Raw genomic sequence first — 12,496 nt, 5'->3', positions numbered from 1 at the left:
TAGCCAGCTAAACCCACAAAGCTTCTAATCTCCGTAACTGATGTTGGCCTTGGCCATTTTTCCACTGCTTCAATTTTCTTTGTATCAACTTGTATCCCCTCCTTAGATACCACATGCCCCAAGAATGCAACACTTTCGAGCCAAAACTCACACTTGGAGAACTTATCATACAATCGATGTTCTCTCAAAATTTGGAGCACTATCTTAAGATGCTGCTCATGCTCCTCTCGACTCTTTGAATATATCAAAATGTCATCAATAAACACCACCACAAACTTATCCAAATAAGATTTGAACACTCAGTTCATCAAATCCATAAAGGCTGCAGGAGCATTCGTGAGCCCAAATGACATCACTAAGAACTCATAGTGCCCATATCTTGTTCGAAATGCGGTCTTGGGTATATCTTCGTTCCGGATTCTCAACTGATGGTACCCAGATCGCAGATCTATCTTAGAAAAACATTGTGCTCCTTGTAGTTGATCAAATAAATCATCTATCCTTGGGAGAGGATATTTATTCTTCACCGTCACTTTATTAAGCTGTCGATAATCAATGCACAGCCTAAGTGACCTATCTTTCTTCTTCACAAATAACACTGGTGCTCCCCATGGGGATACACTAGGTCGTATGAAACCTTTATCCAACAAATTCTCCAACTGATCCTTAAGCTCTTTAAGCTCTGCAGGTGCCATTCTATATGGGGGTATGGATATAGGTCTAGTGTCGGGAATCAAATCTATGCAAAACTCAATCTCCCGTTCAGGAGGCAAACCTGGTAGCTCCTCGGGCAATACATCCACGAACTCCTTCACCACCGACACTTGAGTTACATCTCCAATCTTTGCCTGACTATCCTTTACAACAGCCAAGTAACCTATACAACCCTGTCGTAATAATCTTCTGGCAGATATGACCGATATCAAATTGGTTGGAGCATTACTCCTATCCCCCTGAATACTAAATGATGGTTCACCGGGGAAATCAAATCTAACCAATTTATGATAGCAGTCCACACTAGCATGGCAGGGTGATAACCAATCCATCCCCAAGATTACATCAAAGTCTAAGGTGTCTAGCACCACTAGATTCACCGAAGTGTCTTTGTCCTTGACTCGCACTACACAGGACTCATATTCCCACTCGGCCACAAATATCTCTTTTAAAGGAGTAGACACCACTAATTGTTCCTCTCTCCTAACACGACCTCTACCCAACCGAGATGCAAAACATGGAGAGATAAAAGAATGGGTAGCACCAGGATCAAATAGTACTCGAGCATTCATATTACAAACGGAGAGAATATATGAGACCACGGCATTGGATGTTTGAGCCTCTTGCTGTGTTAAAGCAAACACCCTCGCTTGGCCTCTACCAATAGAACTTTGATGTCTGGACCCAGATGGTCTGCCTTGAGAGGAAGTACCCGCACCTCTACCTCTCGATCCACTAACCTCCTGGCCAGATGAGACAGCAACTGTCGGAGCAGATGAAGCTGGCTGGGTGGAACCACGAGCAGAATCTGGTGATTGATGTGCCATCGGACAATCCCTCCTAATATGCCCAGGTTGACCTGACCCGTAACAAGTTTTTGTAGTAAGGAAGCACCGTCCACTATGTCGTCTCCCACAAGTATCACAAGAGCGAATGACTTGACTACTCTGTCTAGAATCTTGCTACCTCCTAGAACTGAAGGTTCTCTGTCCCACCCTAATATTAGCACCAGGTGCGTCACTCCCCTGTTGAGGTAACCGTGAGTCCCTCTGTGGACCCTGACGGCTAGAAGATGAACCACCACTGCTGAAATCTCTACGGCCCTGATAACCCTCTGTCTTGCCCCTTTTTGCTATATCCCTCGCAGCCCTACTCTCACTGGTCCTCATCTCGATGCGTTGAGCACGATCCACTGCTGCATAATAGGTAGTGAAATCTCGGGATGCCACAGCCCTAAATAATGGCTCCACTAACCCATCCACAAACCTCTGAATCTTCATCTCCTCAGTAGAAACGAGATAGGGCGCATAACGATCTAGCTGCGTGAACTTGATGACATACTCAGACACCGTCATGCTTGAAGTCTGTACCAAAGTCTCAAACTCTCTGGCTCTGGCATTACGCACACTGAGTGGTAAGAATCGATCTAAGAAGGCTGCACTGAACTCACTCCAGGCCAACGGTGTTGCATTAGTCGGTCTACCTCTACATAAAGAGCTATACCATTCCTGCGCCACATCCTCTAATTGGAAGGTGGCTAGCTCAACTGACCGAACACTAGAACATCCCAAGGCTTTACAAATTTTCTCCATCTTATCCAAGAAAACCTGGGGTTTCTCCGATGCATCAGACCCTGAAAATGTTGGAGGCTTAAGCTTGAGAAAGTCAGGAAGAGAAATATCTAGATGTCCCCTCTCCTCCTCATGATGTTGGTGATCGGCCTGTCCTTGGGAGCTAGGGGATTCTTGTACTGTAGGTCTCCCCTCTACTACCCTTTGTATATCTTCCATGCGGGTTGCCATCATCTCTACAACCCGATTAACTCCCTGTAGGCCTGTCGCCAAATCCTCAATAGTAATACCCCTAGCTGGGTGTCTATCTACATCACCTGAGGACTGTCCCTCTTCTTGCTTACTCACAGGCGTATCCAACCCCACCGGCCTAGTGACCCTGCCACGTCTACCTCGGCCTCTCTGGGTGGATGCCCGTGGTCTATCTGCCATCTCAATGGGAGCATCTTGCTCCCCTGCCCGTCTTGAGGCGGCTCGTGTCTTAGGCGGCATTCTTACCTAGACAAAAGCAAACGCCTGTTATTAAACACATATTATAATCATACTTAAAGCAAAAGGTGGTTTCTAAGATAGGGAATCTATGCGGTCATTTGGTTGTAAAATGTGTCGCGGTTCACACTTTACAACTAAAGTTCCCACATAAAGACCCGACTCTCCGCTGGACTAACAAAAAGGAAGTTCTAGGACCTAGACAAACCTACGGCTCTAATACCAATATTGTCACGACCTAAATTCTGGGTCATGACCGACGCATGGGTCCAATGGACGTAATCCACTAAACCCAGGCAAGCCTATTATTTATCTTACTTATGATTCTATTTATTATCACTAAGTCCTATTTCATGACTTTGAGTCAAAATAGTGATATACATTGCCAACTCGTACCGGCATTACTCTTTTAAAATTTACATTAAGTTCATCTATACATAACAAAATAATACTCGACCTCCAGCGGAGTGATTCGGATGGATATATAGCTACCGAATGTCGAGACACCTACCAAAAGATGTACACAGATCTACAAGGACACCTCGTCCTAATTATCGGCTACCTCGTGATCTGAAAACATGAATTTGAAAATGGTGAGTATACACCCAGTGAGTGAACAAGGAAGGGAACAAGCAACAATTAGAAAAAATTTAAAATCATGATGCACTTGTTTCAAAACAATGCAATTTAGTTCATTCCTATTTAAGACCCCTCCAAACCCCAGAGTTTTTCGCTACATCGAGCATGAATTTCGATGCAGTGAAAACTAAGCAACAAGAGAAACATTTTTCCTCACTCTACAAAAAGCCATCCTGCTAAACTAATAAAATCAACCTAACATTCATGAAAATTCTCAAAGTACAATGTCTCAACTTTCATGTACATCACATCCATAAATCATTGTCCATCCATTTGCTATATCACACATATTTACATATGTATATATGTATATATATATATGTATATACCCATCATCATCATCTCACCAACCCATCATCATCACCAGCTCATCATCATCATCACCAGCTCATGCGCACTCCCTACTCGCACATAACCTGGTCATCGTCGGCTTATGCGCACTCCCTACTCGCACATAGTCGAGTCAACATAATTACACAACATTATATTCAAGTGTATATGTATATCAACATAATACAACCACATAGAAATCCATAATAACCACATTTCATAATATAAACTTTTTCTCAAAAGCTTGTTCCCAAGGCATTCATTTTCATAAAAAAAAATCTATAAAATCATTCAAACACTTTGTTCAAAACAGTCATATTCCCAAAACAATTTTAATAGGCAGTCCACTCACAGGTGTCGAAAATCTGGATTTCGGGTGAACTCTGACTAATAGTCCTCAGGCGTAATTTCTTTGCCTTTTCCGGACGTCTCACCACCTTGACAAATAACAAAGTCGAGGAATTTACTATATTGTCCCTAAATTGATATAAATTAATTTTAATTACTAATGTTTGTTATGTAAATGCAAAAATATGTCCGATTACCGTTTAATCACGGTATCGATTAAGTTCGACCGATCACCCGATTAATTAACGATTGTGTCCAAATCACCTCCAAATTAATTCATTTCTCCTCTAATACCTTAATTTACCACATTCATTTAAATAAAGCCAAATTCAGCATTAGAACCCTCACAGTTCCTTATAGAAAAATTTGGTCATTTGGTGCACTAGCATCGAATTTTTTTCTACATAACCGTTTCACCTTAATTCATCATTTTCCATGCCATTTTCCTAGAAATAAAAACAATCCCCCATTGATATTCAGCCCTCATGGTTCGGCCAACAAGGAACCCTAGAGAAATTGAATATTTCTTTTGTGTTTTTGTTCATGACCATGCTTAACTATCCCTAAACACTAACATAGTCTAAAATCAAATTATTCCAACAACAATTCCTCTTCCATACCCATTTTTCAGAATTGAATTCATCATGATAACTCAATATTCAACCATGGAAATCAAGAACAAAAGCATGGGTAAGGTAGGTATCAAGGAGAATTAAAGAAATTTTAACTTACCTAGCTTGTTTCCTTGATTTCTTCACTTTTTCTTTGAATTTCCACCTAGGTTTTCTTGTTTTTCCTTTTGTTCTTCCTTTTTTCTTGTTGCTGGATGTCTAGGCCGAATATGGTGAGGGAATTGGGGATTTAATGCGCTGATTTCCATAGAAAATAATAAAATAATCAAGCATGCCATGTGTCACATGCTTATTGGCCCAATTTTTAACTTTTTGACTTTTTCTTCTTAATTTTCCACCACAAATATTCTGGTTTTTATCCAATCCTACCACAATTAAAATCCCTTGGTCTTGACAAGTGCTGGGGTGAAAAATTTACCGATTTGCCCCTAGGGTGAAAAAATTACTATTTTGCCCTTTTACTCCGAAATGTACTGGAATCTCATTATTTCTACTTTTCAACCTAAAATAACACTAATATTGATCAATATTAACCAAATGGGGCAAAAATTGTTTAAAAAAATTTTCGTTTAGTCCTTTAGTGGCAAAATTACCATTTTGCCCTTGTGCTCCATAAATACCGAGAATCACAATTTTTCACTGCTAAACATCATTTTATACTCCAATAATCATAATTATATTTCATATAATTATTCTTGGTCAAATGTGATCAAATCTTGGCTAAAAATCTCAATTTTATCATCAAATCGTAAAATGACCGTTTTGTCCCTAATTGGTCAATTTTCTGATGAACTCCAAACTGGACCTTGAACTCCAAATCACTATTCTAAGCCATTCTGTTGGTTTTAAAATTTTCAAATTCCTCTTAGAATTTCTATTTGAACTAGTTCAAGGCTCGATTTAACTTAGTTGTACCACTCGGTATAGTACCGTCTTTTAATCGAGCTTGATAGGGTCTCACATGTATAGAAACACACACGCTCCCAAACCATGTGGCATGTAAAAATAACCTAGTACATCCACATACATCAATTCATGATTATCATTAAAAGCACAAAAAGCTTTTAATTTAAAAAAAAAAAGGGAGCTACAGAAAAACAATATCTCTCCACCATGCAAAAGAGTACGAGTCTAAAAAATCTCAAGGCTCTCAAGTAGGTAATAATAGATAATCAACCCGTGGACCCTCTTCCACGTAATAGCATCCAGGAAAGCACCCTCCACCGAATTCCCACAACCATGGCAGTCTCAACGATATTGGTCGACATCGGAGAAATCATGTGGTCGCAACCACGTATATCAACTCGTGGCCTAGCCACGTATAACAACCTGTGGCCTTGCCACGTATAATCACAAACCGTGGCTTAGCCAAGTCTAATAGCTCATCGGTGAGCCAAAGGTTCTCTAGCTAAAGCTCACTTGTGCATAAGGGTCACATTATGCCGATGTGACATTCGGCCTACTCTCGAAGCTCTCGGTTTGTCAAAATCGTTTTCCAAACCAAATCAAGGTTTTCAAGAGTTTTTCCTTCAATTATTTCAAAACAAGGTTTGGTTACCTTTCAAAATTGTTTTTCACATTAAAATGCAAGGTGTAAACATTTACATAAAGTTCGGACCAAAATCGGCTCTCGAGAATTTGCATTTACACCATTTATCAATTGCATTTAACAATGCACGTCACAAAAAGATACAAGGCATAATTTTGATCCAAAATATAGCAAAAGGGCTTCTCTCTCGATTTCTAAAACACTTTACATATATATAGTATACACAAACAACTTCCAACTCAATTTGCATCCACAATTGCCTATTGTTTCTACCAGCTCATGCTTTGCACAAAAGCAATGTATAAATCATTCCAAACCATGTATTCAAATCACTTATCATTTTGTAGCATTTTATGCTTTCCACAAAGGCATTGAATAATGTTATACATATACTTTGATATAGCATAGAATCTTTTAAAATTGACGGCCCCTACTCACCTTACAATGGTGGGATGTTACTTCGCCACTTATCCGATTACGTTTCAAATTAAATTAGCTTGCCAGTCACCTTATTTCCTCCTCTAGTTAATCACCATGGTAATCCTTTTCCACTTGCATAATTCCTAGCAATAAATCAAGCTTAATATACTTAGTATTTATCATTCCAATTCAGCTCATATTTGCTTTGTGTACCATATTCTTAGTTTCTTTCATTTTCAAGAACTCTTTGCATTTCAAATAATTATTTTTCACTATATTCGACCTCTCACATAATTTCCAATTTCATGCACATACACAATTATATATAGGTAGCATCTTAACCACGAATCCTTCATCAATATCCACATTATTCATCTTTATTCTTATGAATACTCTAACATGCAACCACTAATTTTCAATTAGTTGAACTTAATGTGCCATAACATACCCACATTGCATGTTTACCTTCCAAATCACCTTGAACTCTACATGCAATTCAATATCTCTTCATAACATTGTTCACCATTGCTGCCACGAACACAAATCATCAACAAATGTTCTATCTTTCGTTCCATTCATGAAACTCAAGGTGAAGAACAGTTACCCATCTTTTCTTTGTCTCAAATCGCCATATACTTGCATACAATCAACATGCATGCATCTGGTCCTTTGATTCTTCAAAGATCTGCTGCCACAAAATGTTTCTTATGGTTACAACTAGTTCTCAAAACATGCATGCAAGCAAAATCACAACTTTTACCTTTCTCTATCTTGAATAGTCAAATTGAAGCACTACTTTCCTTCAAGCTTGAAATCTACACTTTGAATGGTAATTCAGCATCAAGACTTAATAAGAAAGAAGTAAGACCATTGTTTCTCTTGAATCTTCACAAACTCGAGCCTTTCTCCATTTTCTCTTGAATCCTCACAAACTCGAGCCTTTCTCCATTTTCTCTCTTTCTTTCTCTTTTCTTCCTCTAGGGTGGAGCCCTCAAGAACAATTTCTTCTTTCTTTTCCTTTCTCAATGCTCAAGTCTCTCAAGCTTCTCAAGGCCAACTTTTTTGTTCTCTTTTACTTTTTGGAATTTGGTATTTATATGGCCACCCACTCAACCAATCAAATGGCATGCACAATTTCATCTTTTGATTCTATTTGGCCACCCACTTAGCCAATTAAAATTCATGCATTCCTTTATCTTTTCATGCTACTTGGCCACCTTGCCATCCTATGAATCTTCATGCAACAATTCTATCCCTTTGGCCATTGGTTGGAAATCTTTTACATTATCCATCCCATTCACCTTCATGCATGGCAGGCCATTCAATTTACACTTCCATTCTCCCATTTTCCCATTCTTCCATTAGTTTAACATGTTTCTACTTACACCACCTTACTTTTGTTAAATAGCCTTTCATGTATTCTCCAACATTATTTCTCATTTGGCCTCCCATTTAGCCCATAACATTACATGCATATACATTTCCTTTCATTTAGTCCAACATTGCCACCAAGTGTCCATCATGCATAAATCTTCTGTGCTTTCTTTAACTAGTAAAATCACATGCATAATTCATCTTGTGCATTTGTCTCCTTCGTTTTTATTTGTCACATGGTGGGGGTCCTACATGTTCCCCACTACAAGTACATCCTTGCGTGCATATCTTTGCATGTAATAATATTTGTTACATGCATATTCCATCCTCCCACATAATCTAATTTTCCTTGGTTAGTTAATTTTCATCTAACTTAAAATGATGAAATTGCACATAAGTCCTCAAATTTTCTTTATTTACCATTTGACCATAATTATAGCTTCACCCCTTTACTTTTTGTTATTTGCAATTCACCTCTCAACTTCCTTTAATTAAAATTTCATTCTATTTATCTTCCTTTACACTTGTACAAATAAAATGTCAATTTCACACTTCACCAAGGTGTCACCATAATATTTAAATATATATTTACCTTCTCTTGCTTTATTTAATGAAGGCACGTGAGCCCCACTAACGTCATTCTTTTTTTTTCAAAATTCTTTCTTACTTCTTCTCCCCTACTTAGATGAGCCATATAGTCCTCCTTTAAGACTAATTTCAACAACAGATAAAATATTAATATTTTAATATTATTTTTTTAATAAAATATTATTTTATTCCAAAACTCTCCACTTGTCTCCTCGGGTCCCAAAGTGTCTCACTTTGTCCTGATTGACTTCCAAGTTACCTTTTAACTCACTAATTCATCCTTGATCAAATATTATTATTATTTATTTTTTATTATTTTAATATTATTCTCTCGTATATGAAATATTTTATTCCAAAATATTCCTTTCACTTGTCACTGCTCTTTGACACTTAAATTAGTGTCAATTGACCCTTCGTCTTGTCAATAAAGTTGTTTTGGCTCCTATACGAGGGTACGAGGTGTTACATGGACTGCTATGCTTTAATTTCATCCATAAGGGTGCCTAACCAAGGATGCCTAAATAAGATGCTTTTTGGTATAGTATAAAGCATGTGAAGGCAAATGAGTCGTCAAGATAGGAATCATCACCTCAAGTGTTTTTGGACGACACATCTGTGAGACCTCAACCCCTATAGACTCATAACGAGGCATAGGCATAATGACCCGAGCCAAGGGTAGTTTCGTCATTTCCTTTAATAAGTTCCTAGAAGGAAGTTTTCTGATACTTAAAGTCTAAATAAGCATAAAGACCAAATAAATTATGCATAATGATGAAAACAAAAAGAAAACTAGATGTGGCAATAATTTTCGCAATAGGGGTAAAATGTTCATTTTGCACCTTGAGTCAAAATTTTTAAGTTTTCGTAAACCTAAGTATATTTAGACCTTTGTGGACTTGGTCTCAGTGTCAAAAGAGTAAACAGATTTCACAGAGGATTGGAAAAGAACAAGCTAACTTGCTAAGGGCATTTTTGTAATTTCAAGTGGAATGGATAAGCTTGAGCTATAATTATCTTTTTCTTCCAACAGCTTCTTCATTCTCCAACAGCTTCTTCTCCTTCTTCTTCTTCTTCCATCTCACGTTGCTTCCATCCTCCATGGAAGATTGATATGAAACTTTCACAACTTTCTCTCTCTAGCTCTAATTTTCATACCTTTGTGCCGTTTTGACTAGAACCCTTGTGCTCTTTCACTTTTTCACTTTAAAACCCTCAAAAAGTCCTTGTTCAGCACTTTCTCTCACTAGTTGGAGGTTTAGAGAGAGAAAGAGAGATTTTTCACAATTGTTTGGAATCTATTGGAAGAGAATTCAACTACAAAGAAACCGTAAGGTGAGTGATGAACTAGGCTTAGTTTTAAGTTGTTGATAATGGTTAGTAATTTGGATTATTAGCTGTTTTATTGTTGAGTTGTTTATTCATTTTTAGTGTGATTAGAGTAGTGCAAGGAATAGCCATTTGATATAGTTGGAAGCCAATTAGGAATGACTAGAAAAATTTTAATTAGAAACTAGCTTTTGGAGTGATATTAATGTAAATTGGATTGGTTGTGATGTTGTGTGTGTATAGGTTCCAACAAGGCCTCAATTGCCCATTTGAACCATTAGTGGAGGTTAGAGTCAATTAAAGGTTCAGCAATACCAGTGAGTGAACTGCATTTCAAAACTTGTTTTGGGGAATATAATGTATTTGCTAAACATTTGAATGAATTATCTAGCTTTTCATAAATACAAGTGCCTTGGGAACAAGCCTTCAATAAACTGTCTCCCTGTTGTGACTTGTGACTATTATTGATCCATACACTACCACATTGTGTTGATATATATATATACAAATAAAGTTGTGTATTGATATTGACCCGGCTATGTGCGAGTAGGAGTGCGCATACGTTGATGATGACCCGGCTATGTGCGAGTAGGAGTGTGCGTACTTCGATGATTGACCCGGCTATGTGCGAAGTGGGAGTACGCATGTCACGACCCGGTACTCCCCTCGAGCCCGTGACAACCGCCGCCGTGTCCCGATAGACACTAATTACCCTTATTGCCAATCGAAACCCCACAAGGCTTTAATATCAGTTTCTCAATTTCCCTGTGAGTAACCGTTACCAAATATCACATTCTAAAATATTTTAAACTATTTCTAACTTAAAACAATAAAAAAAATTTTTCATCTCACAGGGGTATTTTAGTAATTTTTTCTTGAAAATTTTGAAACCAGCTGATAATGTAATATACGGGTGCAAAACACATATTTCATAATCAAAAATAAATTCGGATGTCTAAAACATTCGTTTAAAATGAAATTATGACTATTAGAATAAAATAAAAATATTGGATAAAATATTCAATTTTCTCATAAAATAATATTTTTAGAACACTGCATAAATAATTTTTACAGCATAAAAGCAAAATAAATTCATATATATTGTAATACAGTAAGTCAGAGTATTTAATTTAATTTACAGTAACAAATGTGCCCTCGAATAACCAAAAGTAAGAAAGATTGTGAACCTACAGATTGAAGGATGCAAATCCAATGGTAGTCCTCGATGAAATCAGCTATCTATAGACTATCCTGAGCCTGAAATAGGTGGACAGGAGGGTGGTGAGATTATATAATCCCAGTGAGTAAACAAATACCATCTAAAATATCCAAAACTGAGTAAATGGAGATAGATAAAATAGTTTAACATATTGTAATTCATCACCTTTCAACTTGTTTCAACCAAATAAAATCAATTCATATAAATCGAGTAATCAACATAGCTTATGAATTTCTTAAAAGCTTTGGCTCATGCCAAAATCATTCTCATACCTAGTTATCAAGGATGCTTTGATCGAGGGCTATTCAAACCGAGTCCACGAAGGCTGTTAAAAAGTTATGTACGCATAAATTATGTTTTTATTTTGAAAACATAGCCGTTCCTTGGCGTTGGATGAGTTCACCCTAACGTGGTGGTTTTGCATGAAGTGAAACTCTAAAGTTATACCTCGAGAGTTACCTTATTCGCCTCTCCAACCGAGGTAAAATATAACGAGATTCCGTGCCCCTCTAATAGGATAGTCCACAGAAAACCCGCCCACTGCAGCAAGCTAAACCCACCATACAATAAAATTTGCAATAGCATGACATGACAATTAATTTATTTTATTTTACAGCCTTTCAAGAAAAATCAACAATTTATACATTTCCAACACGTTTATCAAATCAACCATTCATGCCAATATTGCCATAAGCCAATCAATTAGAATCATGAATTTATAACACACAAAAACAGTCTCCAATTACTCTATTTTCAAACTATCATTCAATTTTAAAACAATTTTATGAAATCATTTCTTTAAATCACATTTTGTTTATAAAATCAAAAAATTAATCATTTAATTCATTTTTCATAAAATTCACAAAATCGAATAAAACATACTTTAGATAATTAAGATGATGATAAGGTCACTCACCTCACAATAGCGGGATTACTACACCGCTATTGATTCGTATACGTGTATAATTATTCCTAATTGCTACTCACATACTTCGTTCGACACGCTTTCACAACAACTTTCTTAGCAACAATTTAAACCCAATACACTTAGTGCATCAATTCCACTTCTCTCTCTCATTTTATCATAAGTCCACATTATTTCTCCTCATTTCTTCCAATATTTTACCATTCAACTTAACACTCTCAACCAAATTATGCATATAAATTCCTCCGACATCAACAATTCTTCACAACGAATCATTTAAAATTTTTTAACTTCATTTGAGCACTATTCGTAAATTTCACATTTTCTTCTTTACTTTAGTCCTATGACACCTCCTAGTAAAATTTTTAAATA

Source organism: Theobroma cacao, chromosome 4, assembly GCF_053813885.1.
Source record: "Theobroma cacao isolate CCN51 chromosome 4, ASM5381388v1, whole genome shotgun sequence".
NCBI classification, from domain to species: Eukaryota; Viridiplantae; Streptophyta; class Magnoliopsida; order Malvales; family Malvaceae; genus Theobroma; species Theobroma cacao.
The sequence above is the reverse complement of the archived record's forward strand: the minus strand, read 5'-3'. Positions refer to the sequence as shown.